General features: G+C 45.7%; 1 protein-coding gene across 1 annotated transcript in view; it reads right to left on the minus strand.

The window, feature by feature from the left end:
* COL10A1 (collagen type X alpha 1 chain) overlaps positions 1-24,980 on the minus strand; it is a 133,225-nt gene that overhangs the window by 95,794 nt on the left and 12,451 nt on the right. The window lies entirely within an intron of this gene.

A 24,980-nucleotide genomic window follows, 5' to 3' on the forward strand; every position in this document is an offset into this window, starting at 1 on the left:
CACCTTCATTGCTGCTCTGCACTTTCGTCTTTCCACTATGCTTCTTGGGAGCCATATTGCGCTGCACATTCTTGTCACCTGCATTTCCCCTTTGCACATTGTCACTTGCATTTCCCCTTTGCACATTGTCACTTGCATTTCCCCTTTGCACATTGTCACTTGCATTTCCCCTTTGCACATTGTCACCTGCATTGCTGTTCTTGTCACCTTCATTGCTGCTCTGCACTTTATTCTTTCCACTATGCTTCTTGGGAGCCATATTGGGTGTCCAGTGAACTGTACAATACAGCAAGAACAGCAAGAACAGTACTGTAGTACAGTACAGTACTGTATGTGCTAAAAAGCACACCAAAAATCAAAAAATACCTTGAAATGTATGCACAGTACTCGCAGTACACTTCTTTCTGTGTGTCTTCTTCTCTCCACGATCTTCCTACAGGAAGTCACGACCATGTGACAGCCTGGAAATAGCATTAAAATGGCCGCGGCTCCTGTTCGTGAACCGAGGCGGAGTTCGTGAACCGGAGCATATTTATATGAACTTTTCTGTTCGTGAACCGAGTTGTTCGTGAACAGAAGCGTTCGTGAACCGAGGTATCACTGTATATATATATATATATATATATATATATATATATATATATATATATATATATATGACTGTAAAGTATCATCAAACCATTTACAATGACATATATTCTGCCTTGTTTCATATCGTCTGCATGACTAAGCGCTGAAGTACAGCGTGAAACGCGTCGGCCATTTCTGTACCTGTTGTTTGCGGTGAATGCATGTGCATTTGAAAATAAAAGACCAACTTTATTTTAAGTTATTTTGGAGTGCGGCTATCCAGAGTTTTTTCGTTCATGTGCTACAATTAGCATCGCCAGCACCCTGGTGGTTCAACAACCCTTAATGATTTACGAGGCTCACCTGGAGCGGTGAAAGATTTGTCTGTGCATACACTATACATAGTTGCCAATATTCTCCAAAAATTTTAGGGACACTTTTTTGCAGAAAGCAAGTGTAGGTGGAGCAGTATGTTAAGTAGGGACATGGCATCCTTTTTGTGTGCATGGTTGGTGTCTAAAAGTTATTGCGTGCCGCAGCGAAGATGGGAGTGACCTAAATTATGCAAAATAGTGGGTGTGGCTTAAAGAGGGTGTGGGTGTGGAGTTTTTACCTTTAAAGTCCCCCTTTACCACCAGAGCCCTCCTTTATCGTCAGAGCAGTCTCATCAAAGCAGTATTTTCAGGGCAATGTCATCAGAGCGATCTCACCAACTCAATGTGATCAGAGCGGTCTTACCATTGCAATGTCATCAGAGCATTCTCAACAGTGAAATGTTTGCAGAGCAGTCTTACTACGTAGAGGGTTCTTTACTGTAAGAGTGGCAAGGATGTGGAATTCCCTTTCACAGGCAGTGGTCTCAGCGGGGAGCATTGATAGTTTTTTAAAAAAAACTATTAGATAAGCACCTGAACAACCACAACATACAGGGATATACAATGTAATACTGACATATAATCACACACATAGGTTGAACTTGATGTACTTGTGTCTTTTTTAAATTTTTTCATGTATGTTTTCATGTATGTAACAAGCAGAAGTCATGTGCTGTAACCTCTGGCAAATAATCAATGAGCCGTAATGTGTGCTGTAACCTCTAGTAGCCAGTTAGGGAGCGTTAATGATACTCTGTAACCTCTGCCAACCAATGGCAATCGCTGTCTGATCTGATTTAGTAAACTGATTTTGAGTTTACCTGCTATTTTTTTATGTCTCAGAGCAGGTGGAGAGCAAAATCACAGGGGGGGGGGGATGTTTGCACTGGGTCCAATCAATATTAAAAACAAGAAGTAGCAAAAATGCTAAGATAACTTGCTTACTCTTCAGCAGCACTGCTGCTCACTGGTCCTTCTTGTTCTCTGGGTTCCCCTGGTACATTTGTCACTAGTCACAGTTTCTCTGTGAAGTAAGTAACAGAAATTTAGCTGCCGTATGCCCCGTACACACGATCGGAATTTCCGTTGGGATAAACTCAGATGGGTTTTTCTGACGGAATTCCGTTCAAGCTGTCTTGCATACACCCTGTCACACCAAATTCCGACCGTCCAAAACGCGGTGACGTACAACACTACGATGAGCCGAGAAAAATGAAGTTCAATGCTTCTGAGCATGTATCGACTTGATTCTGAGCATGCGTGTTTTTTTTTTTCGTCAGAGTTCCATACAGACAAACGGAATTTCCAATAGAAAATTTTTTCATCTGAAAAAATAAACCATGGGCCAAATTCTCAAAAACTCTGCGTAACTTAAATTTCAGCAGTTAAGTTACACTGACTTAAAATTTCTACCTAAGTGCCTGATCGTCAAAGCACTTAGGTAGAAATTACACGCTGTGTAACTTAAGTGCCGCCGTCGTAAGGCGGTCCTCCTCTCCTGGGGGCGTTTAAAATTTAAATGAGGCGCGCTCCCGCGCCGGCCGTACTGCGCATGCGTGTGACGTCATTTTCCCGACGTGCAGCGCGCGAACGTAATTAACGCCGGTCGGCTTTGAGAATTTCGACGGGACACTAAAGTTGCGACGGGTGAAAAAAAAAGACGCGCCGGGAAAACAAATAATTATAAAAAAAATGACAGCGTCGCTCAGCATGCATTCCTGAGAGGGAGAACTCCATGCCAATTTTCAAAGAAAAAAACGGCATGGGTTCCCCCCCCAGGAGCATACCAGGCCCTTAGGTCTGGTATGGGTTGTAAGGAGACCCCCCCACGCCGAAAAATTGACGTAGGGGGTCCCCCTACAATCCATACCAGACCCGTATCCAAAGCACGCTACCCGGCCGGCCAGGAATGGGAGTGGGGACGAGCGAGCGCCCCCCCCTCCTGAGCCGTGCCAGGCCGCATGCCCTCAACATGGGGGGGTTGGGTGCTCTGGGGCAGGGGGGCGCACTGCGGGCCCCCCCACCCCAGAGCACCCTGTCCCCATGTCGATGAGGACAGGACCTCTTCCCGACAACCCTTGCCATTGGTTGTCGGGGTCTGCGGGCGGAGGCTTATCGGAATCTGGGAGTCCCCTCAAATAAGGGGGCCCCCAGATACCGGCCCCCCACCCTAAGTGAATGGATATGGGGTACATCGTACCCCTATCCATTCACCTGGAGGCAAAAAGTAAAATGTAGTAAACACACAACACAAGGCTTTTTAAAATATTTTATTATTCTGCTCCGGAGGCACCCCCCTGTCTTCGTTATTAGCTCAATTACCAGGGGGGGCTTCTTCTTCCACTCTCCGGGGGTCTTCTCCGCTCTCCGGGGGTCTTCTCCGCTCTCCGGGGGGGCTTCTCCGGACTCCGGGGGGCTTCTTCCATCTTCTCCCCTCTTCCGCTGTTGACTCGGCGAACCCCGGTTCTTCTGCAGCTCTCCGGTGCCTTCTTCTTCAGCGCTGGCTGCCTGCTATGTTTGTGTGTTAGCTCGATTTCAAACAGGCAGCCGGCGCGGTCTTCTGTGACGCCAGGGTCTTCTGGTCTTCTGTTCTTCCGATGTTGCCTCGTCGCCTGTTGTCGCTGTAATGATGGAAGCGCGCCTTGCATCCCATTTATATAGGCATCACCGTCCCATCATGCTCCGGTAGGTACCCACGTGGTGGGTGCACGTGGGTAGGCACCCACCACGTGGGTACCTACCGGAGCATGATGGGACGGTGATGCCTATATAAATGGGATGCAAGGCGCGCTTCCATCATTACAGCGACAACAGGCGACGAGGCAACATCGGAAGAACAGAAGAGAAGACCCTGGCGTCACAGAAGACCGCGCCGGCTGCCTGTTTGAAATCGAGCTAACACACAAACATAGCAGGCAGCCAGCGCTGAAGAAGAAGGCACCGGAGAGCTGCAGAAGAACCGGGGTTCGCCGAGTCAAGAGCGGAAGAGGGGAGAAGATGGAAGAAGCCCCCCGGAGTCCGGAGAAGCCCCCCCGGAGAGCGGAGAAGACCCCCGGAGAGCGGAGAAGACCCCCGGAGAGTGGAAGAAGAAGCCCCCCCTGGTAATTGAGCTAATAACGAAGACAGGGGGGTGCCTCCGGAGCAGAATAATAAAATATTTTAAAAAGCCTTGTGTTGTGTGTTTACTACATTTTACTTTTTGCCTCCAGGTGAATGGATAGGGGTACGATGTACCCCATATCCATTCACTTAGGGTGGGGGGCCGGTATCTGGGGGCCCCCTTATTTGAGGGGACTCCCAGATTCCGATAAGCCTCCGCCCGCAGACCCCGACAACCAATGGCAAGGGTTGTCGGGAAGAGGTCCTGTCCTCATCGACATGGGGACAGGGTGCTCTGGGGTGGGGGGGCCCGCAGTGCGCCCCCCTGCCCCAGAGCACCCAACCCCCCCATGTTGAGGGCATGCGGCCTGGCACGGCTCAGGAGGGGGGGGGCGCTCGCTCGTCCCCACTCCCATTCCTGGCCGGCCGGGTAGCGTGCTTTGGATACGGGTCTGGTATGGATTGTAGGGGGACCCCCTACGTCAATTTTTCGGCGTGGGGGGGTCTCCTTACAACCCATACCAGACCTAAGGGCCTGGTATGCTCCTGGGGGGGGAACCCATGCCGTTTTTTTCTTTGAAAATTGGCATGGAGTTCTCCCTCTCAGGAATGCATGCTGAGCGACGCTGTCATTTTTTTTATAATTATTTGTTTTCCCGGCGCGTCTTTTTTTTTCACCCGTCGCAACTTTAGTGTCCCGTCGAAATTCTCAAAGCCGACCGGCGTTAATTACGTTCGCGCGCTGCACGTCGGGAAAATGACGTCACACGCATGCGCAGTACGGCCGGCGCGGGAGCGCGCCTCATTTAAATTTTAAACGCCCCCAGGAGAGGAGGACCGCCTTACGACGGCGGCACTTAAGTTACACAGCGTGTAATTTCTACCTAAGTGCTTTGACGATCAGGCACTTAGGTAGAAATTTTAAGTCAGTGTAACTTAACTGCTGAAATTTAAGTTACGCAGAGTTTTTGAGAATTTGGCCCATGGTTTATTTTTTCAGATGAAAAAATTTTCTATTGGAAATTCCGTTTGTCTGTATGGAACTCTGACGAAAAAAAAAAACACGCATGCTCAGAATCAAGTCGATACATGCTCAGAAGCATTGAACTTCATTTTTCTCGGCTCATCGTAGTGTTGTACGTCACCGCGTTTTGGACGGTCGGAATTTGGTGTGACAGGGTGTATGCAAGACAGCTTGAACGGAATTCCGTCAGAAAAACCCATCTGAGTTTATCCCAACGGAAATTCCGATCGTGTGTACGGGGCATACGGCAGCTAAATTTCTGTTACTTACTTCACAGAGAAACTGTGACTAGTGACAAATGTACCAGGGGAACCCAGAGAACAAGAAGGACCAGTGAGCAGCAGTGCTGCTGAAGAGTAAGCAAGTTATCTTAGCATTTTTGCTACTTCTTGTTTTTAATATTGATTGGACCCAGTGCAAACACCCCCCCCCCCCTGTGATTTTGCTCTCCACCTGCTCTGAGACATAAAAAAATAGCAGGTAAACTCAAAATCAGTTTACTAAATCAGATCAGACAGCGATTGCCATTGGTTGGCAGAGGTTACAGAGTATCATTAACGCTCCCTAACTGGCTACTAGAGGTTACAGCACACATTACGGCTCATTGATTATTTGCCAGAGGTTACAGCACATGACTTCTGCTTGTTACATACATGAAAACATACATGAAAAAATTTAAAAAAGACACAAGTACATCAAGTTCAACCTATGTGTGTGATTATATGTCAGTATTACATTGTATATCCCTGTATGTTGTGGTTGTTCAGGTGCTTATCTAATAGTTTTTTTTAAAAAACTATCAATGCTCCCCGCTGAGACCACTGCCTGTGAAAGGGAATTCCACATCCTTGCCACTCTTACAGTAAAGAACCCTCTACGTAGTAAGACTGCTCTGCAAACATTTCACTGTTGAGAATGCTCTGATGACATTGCAATGGTAAGACCGCTCTGATCACATTGAGTTGGTGAGATCGCTCTGATGACATTGCCCTGAAAATACTGCTTTGATGAGACTGCTCTGACGATAAAGGAGGGCTCTGGTGGTAAAGGGGGACTTTAAAGGTAAAAACTCCACACCCACACCCTCTTTAAGCCACACCCACTATTTTGCATAATTTAGGTCACTCCCATCTTCGCTGCGGCACGCAATAACTTTTAGACACCAACCATGCACACAAAAAGGATGCCATGTCCCTACTTAACATACTGCTCCACCTACACTTGCTTTCTGCAAAAAAGTGTCCCTAAAATTTTTGGAGAATATTGGCAACTATGTATAGTGTATGCACAGACAAATCTTTCACCGCTCCAGGTGAGCCTCGTAAATCATTAAGGGTTGTTGAACCACCAGGGTGCTGGCGATGCTAATTGTAGCACATGAACGAAAAAACTCTGGATAGCCGCACTCCAAAATAACTTAAAATAAAGTTGGTCTTTTATTTTCAAATGCACATGCATTCACCGCAAACAACAGGTACAGAAATGGCCGACGCGTTTCACGCTGTACTTCAGCGCTTAGTCATGCAGACGATATGAAACAAGGCAGAATATATGTCATTGTAAATGGTTTGATGATACTTTACAGTCATATATATATATATATATATATATATATATATATATATATATATATATATATACGTATATATATATATATATATATATATATATATATGTGTGTGTACTCCTACTGTTTTCATACTCTACATTTTACTTGCTTTTCTCTGTTGTATTTACCATATGGATCTCATATACTCTTAATATATGCATGCTGGCAGATGATAATGGACAAACTAGAGTTTCTGTCCTTGTTGCCACATGTTGGTATAAATATGTGCTTGAGGCTCACTTGACTTTTATGTGCGAAACTGTTTTATCCATCAAAAATATTTGTTGCACATTCAAGCCATGCTGCTTCATTATAGATAACAATCTGAATATTGTTTACAATTTTCTATGAAATCAGTCTCCTGTGTAACCTAGACTGGATATTTCTGATACTGCTGTAAATAAAACATTTTTTTTACATATTAAAGAATATGGTGCTTTTTGAATCGGAACTTTTACTTTTTTAATATGCTGACTGCATTCATCGTTTTGTGTCTATTGCTGGATACTAATATGCGTCTGTTAGATATAACTATATGTGTGTTTGGGGCTACAATGCATTCTCCCAGGGTTTCTTGCGCCCAGCTATCCCAGGAGAAAGCAGTGAGGCATGTTTACATCACCTGTGCCTTCTGAAAGCTGTGTTGGCAACAGCTTCATTTTATAATCATCTTTGTAGGTAACTTCACTTTAAGGAATGGGAAGCTTTCATTAGAGCACACCTTCTATTTTTAATGGGGGGGGGTCTGATTTAAATGTTGACAATAGTGGAATATGCCTGAGCAATGTGCAACAGCGCATTTGGGAATGCATGTGATACTTATTTACAGGCAGAAGATTGTGGGGTACAGTGCAGAGCAGTGTCACCTCATTAAATAAAGTACACAGTTAGGACCTTTATATCCGTGTCACCAGCCCTTATTTTCCTAAAAGCTAGTGACTAAAAAGTAGGTTTTCATAGTGATATTGTTATGTTAAATTTGAGATTTTTCTACTTAAAGCTGAACTCCAGTTTTCTGTTCACTTTATAATAGTTCATTTTGACGAACCTTGTCCAAACAAACTGTTATCCTCACTACTACCTGTGCCTACTGTGAGCACCGTGTAAACTGTATGTAGCATTAGCTACATACAGTATTCAGTGCTGTGTTCCAGCAGTGGGATGGGGACTTTCTATCAAGCTCCCAGGACAAAATCGAGTCAGGCTGAGCACTGTTCAGCCATACAGAGGAAGCTTTGTAAGTTCTGAATGAGTACAAGGCTTCTTCTGATTGGCTGAAGTGGAGATCATGATTTTATCTGCCCTCCTTTCCATCTCAACTACATAAGGGGTCCATGTCCAGAGAAAAAAAGAGAGACATTTAGAGACAATTTTGAGAATTATATAGTATAAAGGGAGGGGGGGGGGGTTCTGACATTAAATTGTCCCCAAATAAAATCTTAAATTTCATTTGGAGATAAAAACACTCTAGTTTTGGGCCTAAAACCAGGCTTTTTTAAAACAAGCAAATATCTACATACAATGGAACTTACACAGTTCAACCTTATTAGAAACACATGTGATGGGGTTTGTCACATATTATGAACTTTTTATCTGGGAATAAATTATACTCGCTAGAATATTATCAATCCATATTGCAATTGCCATCCTCAGAACTGTCTCAATACAACTTGATTAATTTATTCTTAGAAAATAAACTTCATAGAATTAGTCCCCCATTCACATTATCCTTATTTGAATCGTGTACTATTAGAAACCCCATAACAAGCCGTATATCCATTATTTATAATACTTTAATTGAACCTGAACATAAACTCCCATATATGACACAATGGGGAAAAATATCTTAATTTTTCTTGGGAAATCTCAGAATGGTATAAAACAATAATTTCTCCAAAATTTTGATGAATACGTCTTTAGTGGAATCGAATTACAAAACTCAATTATGATGGTACATGGTTCCATCGACAAGTCTCTCCTAAATGTTTTAGAAATTGTGGTCAAGAAGGTTCTATGGTACACATCTGGTGGCGATGTCCCAAAATATGTAAATTTTGGATAAAAATATTTGGCTTTATACATGAAATTACCAAAATAAATCTTATTAAATCCCCTGAAATTGCTTTTTTTTTAAAAATGGATACGAGTTTCCTATACACACCAAACTCTTAATTTTTTATTTAATCCTAGCTGCTGGAATAACCATTGCGCCTTGTTGCAATCAATCTGCTATAACATTTGAATATGTTATACAAAGTTAAACTGGGTTACGATTAACGATAAATTAAGTTGCATTTTAAATAAACGCCTAACAATTTTTGAAAATACTTGGCGACCTTGGTTACATTATTCATCTTTGAATACTAGCGATACATGAAATATAACCCTTAACTATCCTTATCTTTCCCACATTCTTCTTCTGTTTCCTTTTTAAAAAATGTTTATTATATATTTATTTTAAAAACACTATTCAATTGATTAATAATCAATTACAATGATACCTATTATACTATGACAATACTACATTATTTACTATTTTTTTTAATATCTTATTTAAATAATGATATTAGTTTATTTGTTTGATTTTGTTAACAAATATGATATATCCCTACTTTCTTTTTTATTAGGGATACATTTAAATGTCAGTTTTATTTATACTGTATACTCCTTTTTTTTACTTACCATAACTAATACTTTAGATGTTTATATCTTGTATTATTACAATGTGCTAATTACACTATGTCAAGAAAAAACAATATAATTCTTGAACCTTTAGAGAAAACGAGATTTTATCTCCAAATGCAGAATAGTTTCTTCACAGAAAGAGCTGTGAGAATGTGAATTAGACTCCCTCCTGCGGAGTCTGTCGAGCTCTGTAGATTGCTTTAAAAAAGGCCTGCATTCTTTCCTAAATGTACATAGTATGACTGGGTACTAACATTTATAGAAAGGAATTGAATTTTTTTCCCCTGCTGTAAGCAAATTGGATCATGTGGTTTTTCGCCTTCCTCTGGATCGGGGTATAGGATTGTGTATATGGGATTGTATGATATTTTTTTTTTTGGTTGAACTAGATAGACGTGTGTCTTTTTTCAGTCTGAACAAACTGTGTTTGAGTTCTTTGAATCGCAGTGATGAGGTAAATTATTTTATACCCAAATTAATGGACCTGTTTCTGTCCGTAACAGGTCATTGATCACAAGCTCTCCAGTCTTTAACTATTAATTGGGGTATTTTCCCCCTTTTGTTTTAGATTATAACATTTAGCTTGGGGTGTTTAGAGAGCAGGCTGACAGTCTGTTCAAGAACTGCATCTTTTTCACAGCACCTCCCTGCGCCCAAAACACCACACACCCTCACTCCATGTACATGGCAATCTCCTGCCAAATAATAAAGAAAACAATAAAATCAAATGTAAAAATCTAAATTATTTTCAAAATAGAAAACAATAAAAAACTAATTAAAAAAAGGAAAATAAATGGCTGCCCACATTCACCCCACTCTGGCTAGGAACCTTTTCCATTAGATTAGATCCAAGGGTTTCAGCTCAAATGAACGTGGACAAAATGGGGCAAAGATTACTGGACGTGGGGGTGATTATACAGGGGGTCCCCGACTTACGAACGCCACGAGTTACGAACTTCTCCTACTTACGAACCGGGTGCTGCGGGGACCCTCTGCCATTTTGGCCGGACCGTCTGCTGTTCTGCGCATTCACGGCCAGACGGAGCCTCGGGAAATTTTGGAAATGTCCGTAATTGGCCGCGCATGCGCAGAACGGCATTCGACGGAACATCGGAAAACATCGGAAATGTCCGTAATTGCCGGTCTGCGCATGCGCGGCTGACTTACAAACAATTCCAATTCACAAACAGGAGGAAAGTCCCTAACCGGTTCGTAACCCGGGGACCCCCTGTAGTGTTGTTTTATTTTTGCAGCTCCAGATATGTCCTCTCAATCAGCGCATTGGCTGAAGGGCAAGCCATAAGTTCCAGCACATACTATACATACTGCCAGTGTTGGAGCTTGGACACTGATTAGTACATGGGTTCCTTACTTATAAGATTGCACACACAGCCTTTACACACTTTGACTAGGCTGCTTTGTCAACAGAACCCACATATGCCATATTTTTTTTAAATAAATCAACCTAAGAGTGTATTTAGTTAGCTAAATATGCCCCAAAATATTGTAGAGAGTTCACACACAGTTTTACTTTGACTATTCCTCTTTGTCAACAGGCCCCGCACCAGCCAGCCTTCAATTAAAAAAACAGCAGTGTAATTTATTTATTTCATAACATTTTACAAACTTTTTGTAATTTTTTCTCTTCCACTGATGTGTGCTGATGAGGCTGAACTGATGGGCACTGATAGGCAATGTATAGGCAGCACTGATGGGCACTGATAGTTGGCAATGACGGGCACTGATAGGCACTGGTAGGCAGCACTGATAGGTGACACTGATGATGAGGCACTGATGGGCACTGACTGGTAACACTGATTGGCACTGACTGGTGGCACTGGTGGGCACTAATTGGCAACCGGCTTTCTTCTATTCTCCTTGTGTCTATCATGAGGAGAAAAAAGAAGATAACTGGCCTCTGTTTACTTCCATGATCAGCTGTCATTGGCTGACAGCTAATTATGTGTTAAATGGCTGCTGTGATTGGCCCCTTACCCTACCCTATTGATGCCCCCCCCAGCACTGAAAGCCTGCGCTGTAGCCCTCTTTTCGCTATACCGCATGCAGGAATTGGTTAAACACGTTGACTAGGCACTTTGGTCAGCAGGACTCACACTATTTTAAATCAAGAAGTCAACATAAGAGTGTATTTATTTCACTGAAAAAAAAGACTCTACAATATTGTAGGCAGTAGATGCACAGTATTTACACTCACACAGTTTGACTAGGCTGCTTTGTCAGCAGGACCAACATCAACCAGCTTAAAGTGCAAAATTAGTCACAATTCTGCAGAGAAACCAATCAACTTCTACACTCAGCTTGTTTAATTAGGCTTTAGCAATAAAACCTGGAAGCTGATTGGTTTCTCTGCAGAATTGTGAATAATTTGCCCTCTCTAGTTTTAGTAAATAACCCCCTTTCTGTCATCAAAATGTTAATTCACTTACATGATTAAAACCTTTATGTTTTTTTCTGCACTTAACCCTGGGTGAATGTCATATATATATATATATATATATATATATATATATATATATATATATATATATATATATATTATACCGTGATCAGTGGCGGCGCCCCCCATCCATGCATCCGGCCCCCATGCAGGATGCCTGATGGGGGGGTGTTTTTTTGAAGCACCTGATTAGAGTCAGAGGCTCTAATAGGCTTAAAAATAGTGTGGGCTTGGGTTGCAGAGCATTGTGCTACGAGTCCACCCAATAGCAAATTAATATTCACTATTGAAACACTGACCCTCCTCCCGGCCAATCAGGAAGCATGTCTGAGACCCGTTTCCCGACAGGCTGAAAGGAGAAGTGTCCCGATTGGCTGCCAAGGAGGAGGGAGGAAACGGAAGCCGCCGCTGTGCACACGGACAAAGACTGGGATACCAATAAAGTTCATTTGCATGTAAAGGCAGGCAATACTTTTGACAATATAGTGTATATAGAAGTTTTCAGCAATCAGAACCAGCATTAGCACCTAGCTTTTCCTGCAGTTTGTTATCCTTCCCCAACTACCCCATGTCTTCTCCTGAACCACTTTGGCTGCTTTGAAACCTGAATTGTGTATGAAAGGGGCTGGCACATAAGAAAACCCCTATGATTGGCCCATCTACACCACCTTTAGAGACTGGGTAGTACAATATTAGTATATGGTTTCTATCAGCACAAGTGACCACATTCGCTTGCCATTGACTTGGCCATGACATGGGTTCAATTCGAACTCATGGTAGACCCAAACTCACAGGCAGGTATGCCCAAAAACTCATCAGACACAAGAGACTACAAGTGGTTGAATTCGTCTGTAACCTGCCACATGCAGAACATAACCTCAAGTCTATGGCAGTGTATGACAGCCTCAAAATTGTCTTTCTTGTATATATGAGAGTTAAAATAAACATTTAAGGAAGTAAGAAGACAAAAAGTATTGCTTCACATGAAAGTGGTTCAGCAGAAATGGTCTTGTTGGCAGATGTATGCTGGGGATTGAGGGAATAAAGAGGGAAGAGCAGGAGGACCCTAGGTCCTCTCTTCCATTACTCAAATGCACTTCCTGTTGTAGGTATGCATGAAACAGATCATCAAGGCTGAATTTCAATGACCGGGCCTGTAGGCACACAGCCTTTGGCACACAAAACAACATACAAGAGTATGTTTTTTTTTCAAAATCTTTATGGATGAATGTAAATTAGGATCCTGTAAGGATCATTTTGTCAGTAGTTCAGCATAGTTAGCCCTAAGATCCGACAGGTGTAATTGAATTACACTGTCGGATCTTAGGATGCAATACCTCGGCCGCCGCTGGGGGGAGTTTGCGTCGTAAACCAGCGCCGGGTATGCAAATTAATAGTTACGGCGATCCACGACGGGTTTTTCGCGTTCGCTACGTCGCTGTTGGTCTAGTTTCCCGTCGCAAAGTTAGTCGTCGTTTTAGCTGCCCTAACTTTACACAGCAATCGTATGTGCTGTATAAAGTATGGCCGTCGTTCCCGCGTCGAAATTTAAAATTTTTTTGTTCTTGCGTAAGACGTCCGGAAAATACGAAAGTACACTACGCATGTCGCCGTTCGAAAAAATGACGTCACTTCGCGCAAAACACGGCGGGAATTTCAAAACGGAGCATGCGCAGTAGGTCCGGCGCGGGAGCGTGCCTAATTTAAATGGCACACGCCCCTTTGAATTACGCGGGCTTACGCCGGAGGCTGCGAGCGTAAGTTTTCATGCAAGTGCTTGGTGAATCAGGCACTTGCGATGAAAACTTGCGGCGGTGTAACGTATCTACAATACGTTACACCGCCACAGTTCTATGTGAATCTGGGCCTTAAAGCGGATGTGCCACGGGAAAATAATATTAAAAGCCAGCAGCTACAAATACTGCAGCTGCTGACTTTTAATATTAGGACACTTACCTGTCCTGGAGTCCAGCGCCGATCGCAGCAGAGCACGAGCGATCGCTCGTCTCTCTGCTGCTCCCCCCGCCATCCACGCTGAGGGAACCAGGAAGTGAAGCGCTGCGGCTTCACTGCCCGGTTCCCTACGGCGCATGCGCGAGTCGCGCAGCGCCCGCCGATTGGCTCCCGCTGTGTGCTGGGAGCCGAGTGTTCCCAGCACACAACGGGGGGGCGACGGGATGTGACGGAATGCCCGTCTTTTGCCCGTGAATGCCGGGCCGGAAGTGGGTGCAAATACCTGTCTTTAGACAGGTATCTGCACCCCCCTCCCCCCTGAAAGATGTCAAATGTGACACCGGAGGGGGGAGGGTTCCGATCAGCGGGACTCCACTTTAGGGTGGAGAACCGCTTTAATGACTAGGGATGAGGCTCAGATTCACAGTTTGATGTTGATGCTTTTTTTCAAGTTTAAAATACGCAAAGTGCAGTATTCACCTGTTACTGACCATCTATTCTTGTATCTGCCTGTTATGCCCCGTACACACGATCGGAATTTCCAATGGAAAAAGTCAGACAGACTTTTTCCATCCGAAATTCCGACTGTGTGTATGCCCTATCTGAGTTTTCCATCGGATATTCCGAGGAATTCCATCGGAGCTTAGATAGAGAACATGCTCTCTTTTACTCTGATAGAATTCCGTCGGAATTCCGATGTGAGTTTGACCGGGCAAAAGCCTGATCGTGTGTATGGGGCTTTACTGACAGCATATGCAGCCACCACATCTAAGAATAGGTAGGTTTGTAATACAATACATTTTTGCTTTTGGGTTTAATAACTCTTGTAGTAAAACACTTGCCTGTGCTATGTCTCAAATACGTTTGGGCCAAATTCTTATTATAAATGTCCTGTTTCTGGCCAATTTTACACTACTTTACTACCATCTGCAGTCTATTATTTTTTAATGAGAGGTTGACAGAAATTGTCCAGTGGAAAGGGACAATCTAAACAAACTACTGGCCAATTTCTATTTGTCAATCAAAGCAGGCCTATTATTATTATTATTAAAAAAGGCACATGCCCTTCTAAAACCTGCCTGAAAAAAAGCCTTTTTCTCAAGCTGCAATTAATCAGATTGGGTTGCTGTTGTTGTAAGTAAGCCAAGCTAAATGTAAAAAAAAAAATCCTTCTACATCCAAGAATTCGCGGCCTGAATAAATTGTCACTAAACCGGTCTGTGCCCTTGCCTTTTGCTTGACAGCGGTTTGCTTATTAGCCCTTCAAATGATCAGAATTGAATAACATAATTCACAAAATGTATGAAACAATTTGCAAACCAAACATAGTAGATTCATTCATCCTTAGTGGCATACCTAGCACATCTAGTACCTGGGGCCAATCATTTTTTCACAACCCACCTTAATAAAATGGCCTGAAAAAAGAAAGCGGCCCCCATAATGGGTATGGTCAAACTGCACTAACAGGCATAGTTTTAAGTATAACTAAAAGCAAAACTTTTTTTTAGTTTTGGATATGGAGTAGAGATGGATTACAACATCTGTCAGTTTTTATTGCTGTCTGTGGCCCTGTTAAGGAGATTCCCCCTCTCTATTTGTTCTGTTTATCATTATCACTGAAAGTGAAAGTAAAAGAAAATTCAAAATTTGGGTTGTACCCAGAAAAGTAATCAGAAATCTTCTGATGGGGACACAAGTTCTGGTGATCTGGGGGTCCCCAAAGAATGACCTTAATTTGCAGAGATTTTCTCTCGTTACCTGTTTGATGATACCCCACGTACAGACCCCAGTACAGAACAAACCCCCCAGCACAGACCCTTCAACACAAACCATTGCCCCAAGCACAGACCCCCTTAGTACAGACTCCCACCTCCCAGAGCACAGACTGACCCCACGTACAGATGAACAGTTCAGATGGAATCTCCCAGCACAAACCACTCAGTAAAGACCCCCCCCCCAGCACAGACCATCCCCCCCAGCACAGACTCCTCTCCTATATCCCCCCTTCCAAGCTCACCCACTGAATATGGACCCGTTAGTAGTAGAACCCTCCCTCTTTCCCCCCAGGGCAGACACCTCAGTACAGATCTCCACCCCCAGTACAGACCCTTCAGTACAGATCTCTTCCTCATAACAGACCCTTCAGTACAGAACCCCCTACCTCCCCCAGTATAGAAGACATCCTCCTTCCAAGTATAAACCTCTCTGTACAGACCCCCCCCCCCATTCCCTGTCCCCCAGTACAGACCCCTAATGGCTCATCCACATGTGTTTTTCTCTTCAGAGAGTGTTCTACTGCGACTGTCAAAAGTATCAGGCAGTATATTTATTGCAGCCATGGCCACGAGGGGGGGTTAAAAGCATGACGCAACCACCCAGTTTTACCACCCCCATGTGTTAATGAGCCCTAAATAGTAGAATCCTCTTCCCCCCAATACAGACTTCTCACAACCCTTCAATCCACAGTACAGATCTCTCAGCATGGACAGTCACCCTAAGTAGTATAGACCCAGTATACCCCCCCAATACAGGCACCCCCCATTCTCCCAGTACAGAGCCCTCAGTACAGGTAGCCCCCCTCCTGTCCAGCACAGGCACCTCCCATTTCCCCAGTACAGACCCTGCAGTAGTAGACACACCTTATCTTCCCCCTGGACAGAACCTCTAGTACAGGCATCCCTCCTCCTCTCAGGTACAGGCACCTCCCATTCCCCCAGTACAGACCCCTCAGTAGTAAAAACACCTTATTTCCCCCCCAGTACAAAACCCTCAGTACAAACTATAGCATAGATATCCCATATCGCCCCCCCCCCCAAAAGAAAAAAAAAACACTTACTAGACCATGCAGTGTAAGCTAAGTGTGACAAGATGTCTCTCTCTCGGCTCTGTCATATGAGCAGTCACTCCATTGTCATTGAAGAAGCTTCTGAGAACTCACTGGGGGTGCTGTGGTTGCCTGACATTTCTTCATTAACTTTAATACAGTGCTTCAGTGAAATAGATAGTGGTGTAGCGCTGTACAAAAAAAAAGTCAAGTGGCCGCAGCACCCCCAGGGAGTGTGCACCTTCACCCCCCTTAGTATGCCTATGCTCATCCCTATTAATGATCGGGTGTGCCCATAATATTAGCCATCTATATATTAAAGCAGAGTTCCACCGAAAAATTTAAATTCCGCTTTTCAGAAACCCTCCCCCTCCAGTGTCACATTTGACACCTTTCAGGGGAAGCAGATACCTGTGAAATACAGCTATTTTGCTCCCACTTCCGGGCATAGATACCCGAGCCACCCGTGGGTACCTACGCCACTCCCTCCCCCCGCTGTCTTTTGGGAGACATACAGGTCCCCGGAGACAGCAGGGACCAGAGGGAACCCACAGCGCGAGTCGCGCATGCGCAGTAGTGAACCAGGAACTTTCTGATTCCCTTACCAAAGATGGTGGCGCCTTCACCTAAGAGTCGAGGGAGAATTCGACTTTGGGTGCCAACATCGCGGGTGCCCTGAACAGGTAAGTGTCCTTATTTTAAAAGTCTGCAGCTGCAGTATTTGTAGCTGCTGACTTAAAAAAAAATGTCAGACCTCCGCTTTAACAAACATGCTTGATGTAAACTGAGTTTTACATTTAAACAAATAAACTCTGTATGGCTTTGATAAAACTTTGTGTTTTTCAAAGTTTATACATTCATCCCCCTGATAACCATTATAAAACTGCATACTGTAAGTCACGAAATATCTGTAAAAGGTTCATTCACTGCACTGCTATGATCTGTTCTTATTCATAAATATGAGTACCAGTTCTTTACAAATACTCAGTATTTACATACTCTATGGGAAGGAGTATTGCTTTTACAGTTTTGTATTGGTGTGTTATAGTAGTCGATGACGTCACCGCGTTCTTGCCATTCAAAAGAACGGCAGGTCTTTGTGTGGCCGTGAGTATACACAGCTTCTTAGGGCAAGTCTGCCAGGAATCCCGTCGGGAAAACCAACGTTTTTTTTCCAGACGTGATTCCCGATCCTATGTACAGGGCTTTAGTGCGGAGACTGTGCGTCAGGCCTTCTCATCATCATCAGCGCCTAACCTCACAAATGCGATTCTGGAAGAATGGTTAAACATTCCCATAGACACACACCTAAACCTTGTGGACAGCCATCCCAGAAGAGTTGAAGCTGTTATAGCTGCAAAGGGTGGGTCAACTCATTATTGAACACTATGGACTAAGACTGGGATGCCATTAAAGTTTATGTGCGTGTAAAGGTTTGGGATGAGCTTCGAGTTTGAGTCGAACTCATGTTTGACTCGAACATTGCCTGTTCGCCTGTTCGACAAACAATTTGGGGTGTTCGCGGCAAATTCTAAAAGCCGCGGAAAACACCCGGTTAAAGTCTATGGGAGAAATCTAAAGTGCTTATTTTAAAGGCTAATATGCAAGTTATTGTCCTAAAAAGTGTTTGGGGACCCGGCTCCTGCACCAGGGGACATGTATCAATGCAAAAAAAAGTTTTCAAAACTAACGTTTTTTTGGGAGCAGTGAATTTAATAATGCTTAAAGTGAAACAATAAAAGTGAAATATTCCTTTAAATTCCGTACCTAGGGGGTGTAAAGTAAGCATGTGAAATAGCGCATGTTTCCCGTACTTAGAACTGTCTCTGCACAAAGTGTCATTTCTGAAGGAAAAAAAGTCATTTAAAACCGGACTTGCGGCTATAATGAATTGTCGGCTCCTGGCAATTCAGAGAGAATTCATTCATAAAAAAAAAAAAAGCATGGAGTCCCCCCAAATTCAATTACCAGGCCCTTCAGGTTTGGTATGGATATTAAGGGGAACCCCACCGTCAATTAAAAAAAAATGACGTGGGGTTCCCCCCAAATATCCATTCCAGACCCTTCAGGTCTGGTGAGGATTTTAAGGAGAACTCCACCCCAAATTTAAAAAAAAATGGTGTGGAGTTCCCCCAAAAATCCACACCAGACCCCTTATCCGAGCATGTAACCTGGCCGGCCGCAGAAAAGAGGGGGGACGAGAGAACCATACCAGGCCACATGCCCTAAACATGGGGAGGATGTCCCCATGTTGATGGGGACAAGGGCCTCATCCCCACAACCCTTGCCTGGTGGTTGTGGGGGTCTGCGGGCGGGGGGCTTATCAGAATCTGGAAGACCCCTTTAAGAAAGGGGACCCCCAGATCCTGCCCCCCCCTATGTGAATTGGTAATGGGGTACATTGTACCCCTACCATTTCACAAAGGAAGTATAAATAGTTGTAAAAAAACACAGACCGTGGAAAAAGGTCCTTTATTAAAAAATAAATAAAAATACAGCGGTGGTAATCCACTCTCGGTCCCAGCTCCCCGCTACAACGTTGTCAGTATCCAGTGACGGGTGTTCTACTCTCCGGTCCAGCGATGAGAAGATCGTCCGGGATCCAGAGCGCAGCATAGCCGGCCGCCTGTCTCCACTGTAGACAGCCTGGCAAAGGACGCTGCTGAAGCTATGACATTTCTTATATAGGTGAGGCGGGGCCACCCGTCATGTGACCCCGTCCCCCATGCTTTTTTTTTTTATGAATGAATTCTCTCTGAATTGCCGCGAGCCTTACAATTCATTATAGCCGCTTTTTAGATGACCTTTTTTCCTTCAGAAATTACACTTTGTGCAGAGACAGTTCTAAGTACGGGAAACATGCGCTATTTCACATGCTTATTGTACACCCCCAGGTACAAAATGTAAAGGAATATTTCACTTTTATTGTTTCACTTTAAGCATTATTAAATTCACTGCTCCCGAAAAAACTGACGTTTTTAAAACTTTTTTTGCATTGATACATGTCCCCTGGGGCAGGACCCAGGTCCCCAAACACTTTATAGGACAATAACTTGCATATTAGCCTTTAAAATTAGCACTTTAGATTTCAAACGTTCGAGTCTCATAGACTTTAACGGGGTTCTAAAGTTCACACGAACCTTTGGTGTGTTCGCAGGTTATGATGCGAACCGAAAAGGAGGGTGTTCGGCTCATCCCTAGTAAAGGTAGGCGTCCCAATACATTTGGTAACATAGTGTATGTCTAGCACTACACAAATCATTAGAATTAATTCTTGCTATATCTTCATCCTTGCTCCGACTTTGTGTACACACTGTTCAACAAAATGTCTGTTGTTACCTGCTCTGCCCAATAGTTTTACACAGAGCAGGCCCATCCTCTTCTTTTTGGGTCCCCCGCGGGCAGCTCCAGCTCCTCCCCCCTGCCGAATGTCCCCAATAGCAAGCCTCTTGCAATGTTGGCACTTGAGCAGGCTTGCTCCCGAGCCACACTTTGTGTGTCCATTCACACATGGAGCACGGCTCGGTCCCAACCCTTCTCTCTACTCATTGGCTCACTGGCTTTGATTGACAGCGGCAAGAGCCAATGGCTCCCACTCCTGTGTGGGTCAATAAGGAGAGAGAGACCTAGGAGAGGCGTTGTTCTCATGCACATCGCTGGATCGAGATGGGGCTCAGGTAGGTATAAGAGGGGGCTGAGGGGGGAGCTGCACCCATAAGGCATAGAATGCATTGAGGTAAAAAAACATTGAGCCTTTAGAACTACTTTAAGTAAATCCTCTAAAGACATTAACCCCTTGGCGCTAAGCCTGCTCAAATATGTGGCCCCACTTAACTGGGCCTTTTACCGGGGGGGGGGGGGGCTTATATTGGCGTATCTCCCTTTGGGATCCGATTCCAAACTCCCAATTCCGGGTCACCTGATCAGGGGGATAGCCTGTTTTAATTTTTTTTTTAACAGAGATGTTTTATTGAGAAAACAAAGCAGGTTTACATTGTCACAGATAAATATAGGTACAGTCAAATACAAAAGAAAAGTTACAGGGCCGCCTCAGGAACTTAGAGCAGGATAAAATTACTAAGTGCAATACCATATCAGGGGGAGAAACATCATATCCCGCACCCAGCCAACCCTCCCCCGAACCCCAAGGGAGAAGACATATATTCATACCAGGATTCATACTCAGCCCCCGCCCCCCCAAGGGCCACCTGAGGGAAAAGAAGTGGGAATAGGATAAAAACAGGCACCCCTCGGAGGGGGGGGGGGAAGGGGCAGGGGGGGGAGAGTGCAAAGCAGAGCGGGTGAAAATCACATGTCACTGATCACATAAAACATCACCAAGTATTCAGGTACAGCATATTATTTGGACCAAAACCCAACCTTAACCCCTGGCATCAATCCATCCAGACCACACCTTGTCAAACTTTGCTGGGCACTGTCTACTTTCATAAGTGATCCTGTAAAGTGGTAGAACGTTGTTGATAGACTGGGTCCAAGACTCCACCGTAGGCGGGTCAGCTGCCTTCCATTTAAGAAGGATTTCCCTCCTGGCATAGAAGAGGGAGAAGGTAAGAAACAATTTAGAGTACCTGTCACCCTGCGTCTCCTCCAGGTGGCTCAAAAGGAGAACCAAGGGGTCAATCGGGACCTGCAGCTGAGACACCGAACCCAGGATCCCCGCCACCCGGCCCCAGTAAATCTGAATCTCGGGGCATGCCCACACCATGTGCCAAAACGAGCCCTCCTGAGCCCTGCATCGCGGACAAAGAGGGTCCCTCTGGGGGTAGATGCGGGCCAACCTCTGGGGAGTATAATAAGCCTGATGAAGGAACTTAATTTGTATGAACCTGTCCCTAGCTGCTATAAGTGACGGGATGAACGTGGAAACACATTCCTCCCACTTTTCATCATCCAGGTCAGGTATATCAGCCTTCCACCTTTCGAAAGAGCGAGTCGACCCGGAGTCATATGCAACTGTCAAGTAGAGGTAAAGGGTGGAGAGGGGTCGCCCCATGGTCCGCGAGGTCAAGAGTCTCTCGATCGAGTCCGATTGGAGCGTCAGCGTGTCCGGAAATTGGGCAGTGTACGCATGTCTAAGTTGGCAGTATCTGAATGTCCAATGTGCAGGGATGGAATATTTGTCCCTCAACTCCCGAAAGGTCATAAGAGCGCCGTTGGATACGATATGTTTCAGAGTAGTGATCCCCTTGCTGGCCCAAACCGAAGGGTCAGGAAGGGAGTACAGGTGGGGTAGCAGGGGGTTGCCCCAGAGAGGTAGATGCGGGGAGATATGCGAGGGCCTCGCGTAGATTGCCCTAGCCTCCCTCCAGGCCCTAAGCGTTGTTTTCATCGGGACCGTTACCGAGAGGGCCGCACGACAACCCCTGAATGCAAGGTTGCTCAGGGCGGCATATGAGCCCAGAATGGCGGCCTCCAACGTAACCGCCGGATTCTGTTTGGGTTGGGCAAACCACCACCGAACGGTGACCAGGACAGCCGCCCAATAGTACAGTTGGAAGTTCGGGAGCGATAAGCCACCACCCGAAAGGGGCAAATACAGAGTTTTTTTAGCTATCCTAGGAGCCCTACCCGCCCAGACAAATGTCCCCACCTGACTCTCAAGTTTTTTGAAGAAGGCTCTGCAAAGATGGACCGGGGTGTTCCTAAAGTAATACAAAAATTTGGGCAGAAGCACCATCTTAAGGAGGTTAATTCTGCCCACCGGTGTCAAAGGGAGTGAGCGCCACGCCGCGAAGTTGGCAGTGACCTGTTTCATCAGAGGCTGAAGGTTACGCGTCACAAAGTCCCCCAACTCCACCGTAATCTTTATCCCCAGGTACTTCATTTCCTGAACCCACCTAAGCTGCGACCGGGCGTTAGAGTCAATAGGGGAGGGGTGGAGGGAGAAAAGCTCCGACTTGTCCCAGTTTATACGGACTCCGGAGAAGCCGGCAAAGCGGTCAAACTGGACCAAGGCTTTACCTAGGGAGTCAGCCGAGTCAGCCAAGTATAACAGGGCGTCATCCGCATATAGGGAGATTTTTTCATGGAGAGGACCAACCCGTATTCCCCGTATGCCCTCATCTGCCCTAATGAGGGCCGCCAAGGGCTCTATGGCGAGTGCAAAGAGCCCCGGAGAGAGGGGGCAGCCCTGCCTCGTGCCCCGCTCCAACGGGAAAGGGTCCGAGAGGCAAGCGTTGGTACAGACTCTGGCCCGGGGAGCCTTATAAAGGAGCTGAACCCAGGAGATGAATCTAGGACCAAAGCCAAATTTGGCGAGAACTGCCCACAGGTACCTCCACTCGACCGAGTCGAAAGCCTTCTCGGCGTCGAGGGAGGCCACCAGTGTCTGACCCCTGTCATCCGCCCTGGCTATATGGGAAAAGAGTCTCCTCAAATTGATGTCAGTACCCCTGCCCGGCATGAAACCCGTTTGATCGGGGTGGACCAGGGCCGTGATAACCGTGTTCAACCGAATAGCAAGGACCTTAGCCAGCAGCTTGGCATCAACATTTAATAATGAAATGGGCCTGTAGGAGGGGCACAGGGAGGGATCCTTACCCGGTTTCGGGATAACGACAATCACTGCATCGCCCATGGAGTCGGGGAGGGAACCCAAAAGTTCAGCCGCCACCAGCATCTCCCGCAGCCTAGGAGCTAGTACGTCAGGATATTGTTTATAAAGTTCAACAGGGAGACCGTCAGGCCCAGGAGTCTTACCCGGCTGCATAGTCTTAAGCGCCGTAAGGATTTCGTCCAGGGAGATAGGTCTGTCCAGGGAGTCTCTGTATTTGTTGGTCAGGACAGGGACATCGACTTCGTCAAGGTAAAGGGTCAACTCGTCATCCGCATAGGTCACCTGCGATTCGTAGAGGCGACGATAGTACGTAGCAAAGGTGTGGTTAATTTCCTCCGAGGTGTATAGGAGACCCCCATCCGAACCAGCGATCTGGGGGACAGACATGCCCCCCGAGCGCTCCCTAGAGAGCCAGGCCAGGAGCCTACCCGATCTCTCACCCTGCTCAAATATACGTTGGGATTGGGCTAACAGTTTCTTTTGAGTCAGGGAGGTACGAAGGGACATAACTTCCGTTGTCAGGGATTGGAGCCTAACGTAGTGTTGGGGTTCCCGGGAGCGGACGTAAAGCGCCTCCTGCGCCGCAGCGGCATCTTCAGCCGCAACCAGCGCAGAGCGCCTCTCCCTCCTAACCCGCGCTATGATGGTCTGATACTGACCCCTGGCAAAAGCCTTAAAGGCGTCCCAGACCACATTCAAGGAGGCCGAGGCCGGGTTAGTGGCCCAGAAACCGTCAAGGACCCCTGTAAATTGAGATTCGAGATCCAAAATCTTGAGAGTCTCCATAGCCTGGCAGGGTTCCCCGCATCACCCAAGCACACCAACAGGGGGGCATGGTCCGAGATTCCCCGGGGAAGTATCCTGACCTCCTTGACCCTAGACAGGACTGACTGACCAGCGAAGGCCAAATCTATGCGGGAGAAGGAAGCGTGCGAGGCAGAGTGACAGGTGTAGGCCCGCTCCTGAGGGTGTTTCCACCTCCAGACGTCAGTCAAGCCATAGGCCTCGGCCCAGGAGAGTAGTCCCGGGGATGAGGGACCCACACCAGCCATCCTGTCCACGCCCGGTTCAGGGGCCATATTGAAATCTCCCAACAAAATCATGTGGTCTGAGGCAAAGTCAGCAAGGATGGCAGTTATCTTGTTCAACAGTACAAGGGAGGCTGGGGGGGGGCAGGTAGAGACCGACAATGGACCAAGTCTGGGAATGGATTCTAGCATTGATGACCACATACCTGCCGTCTGGGTCCAGCGCCAGGTCGAGGAGCTTGAAGGGTAGGGATTTATTAACCAGGACACTCACTCCCCTAGCAAAGGTGGAGTATGTGGAGTGATAGTGGCTGGCCACCCACGGCTTTTTAAGAGCCAAGGTTCTACTGCCCACAAGGTGGGTCTCCTGAAGAATGCAAATGTGAGGGGCATGAGATCTAATGAATTGGAACACCAGTGACCTCTTAACCGGAGAATTAAGGCCCCTGGTGTTCCATGACATAATGTTAAGCGCCGTCATTGTAATCAGCGGGAGGGAAATTTGGCGGACCAAAGAAGGGGGGCTCCATGGAATCTGCCGCCAGGACCCGAGACGAGTCAATCACTCTAAATTTAAACTTTAAGCTGTACCATATATAGTCAATAAAACATCTGAACATTAAATAAAACAAAAACCAAAAACAAAATGATGAAATAAAAGGGGCGAATACCCATAATAACATCAGCCCGTGAAGGGCAACAATCCCCCCCCCCACCCCGCTCATTCCCCCAAAACTAGGAAGAGCTTCCACTCCCCAAACCCAACTCAGCACGCTGGC

The sequence above is a fragment of the Rana temporaria genome, chromosome 4 (genome assembly GCF_905171775.1).
Source record: "Rana temporaria chromosome 4, aRanTem1.1, whole genome shotgun sequence".
In the NCBI taxonomy this organism is placed as follows: domain Eukaryota; kingdom Metazoa; phylum Chordata; class Amphibia; order Anura; family Ranidae; genus Rana; species Rana temporaria.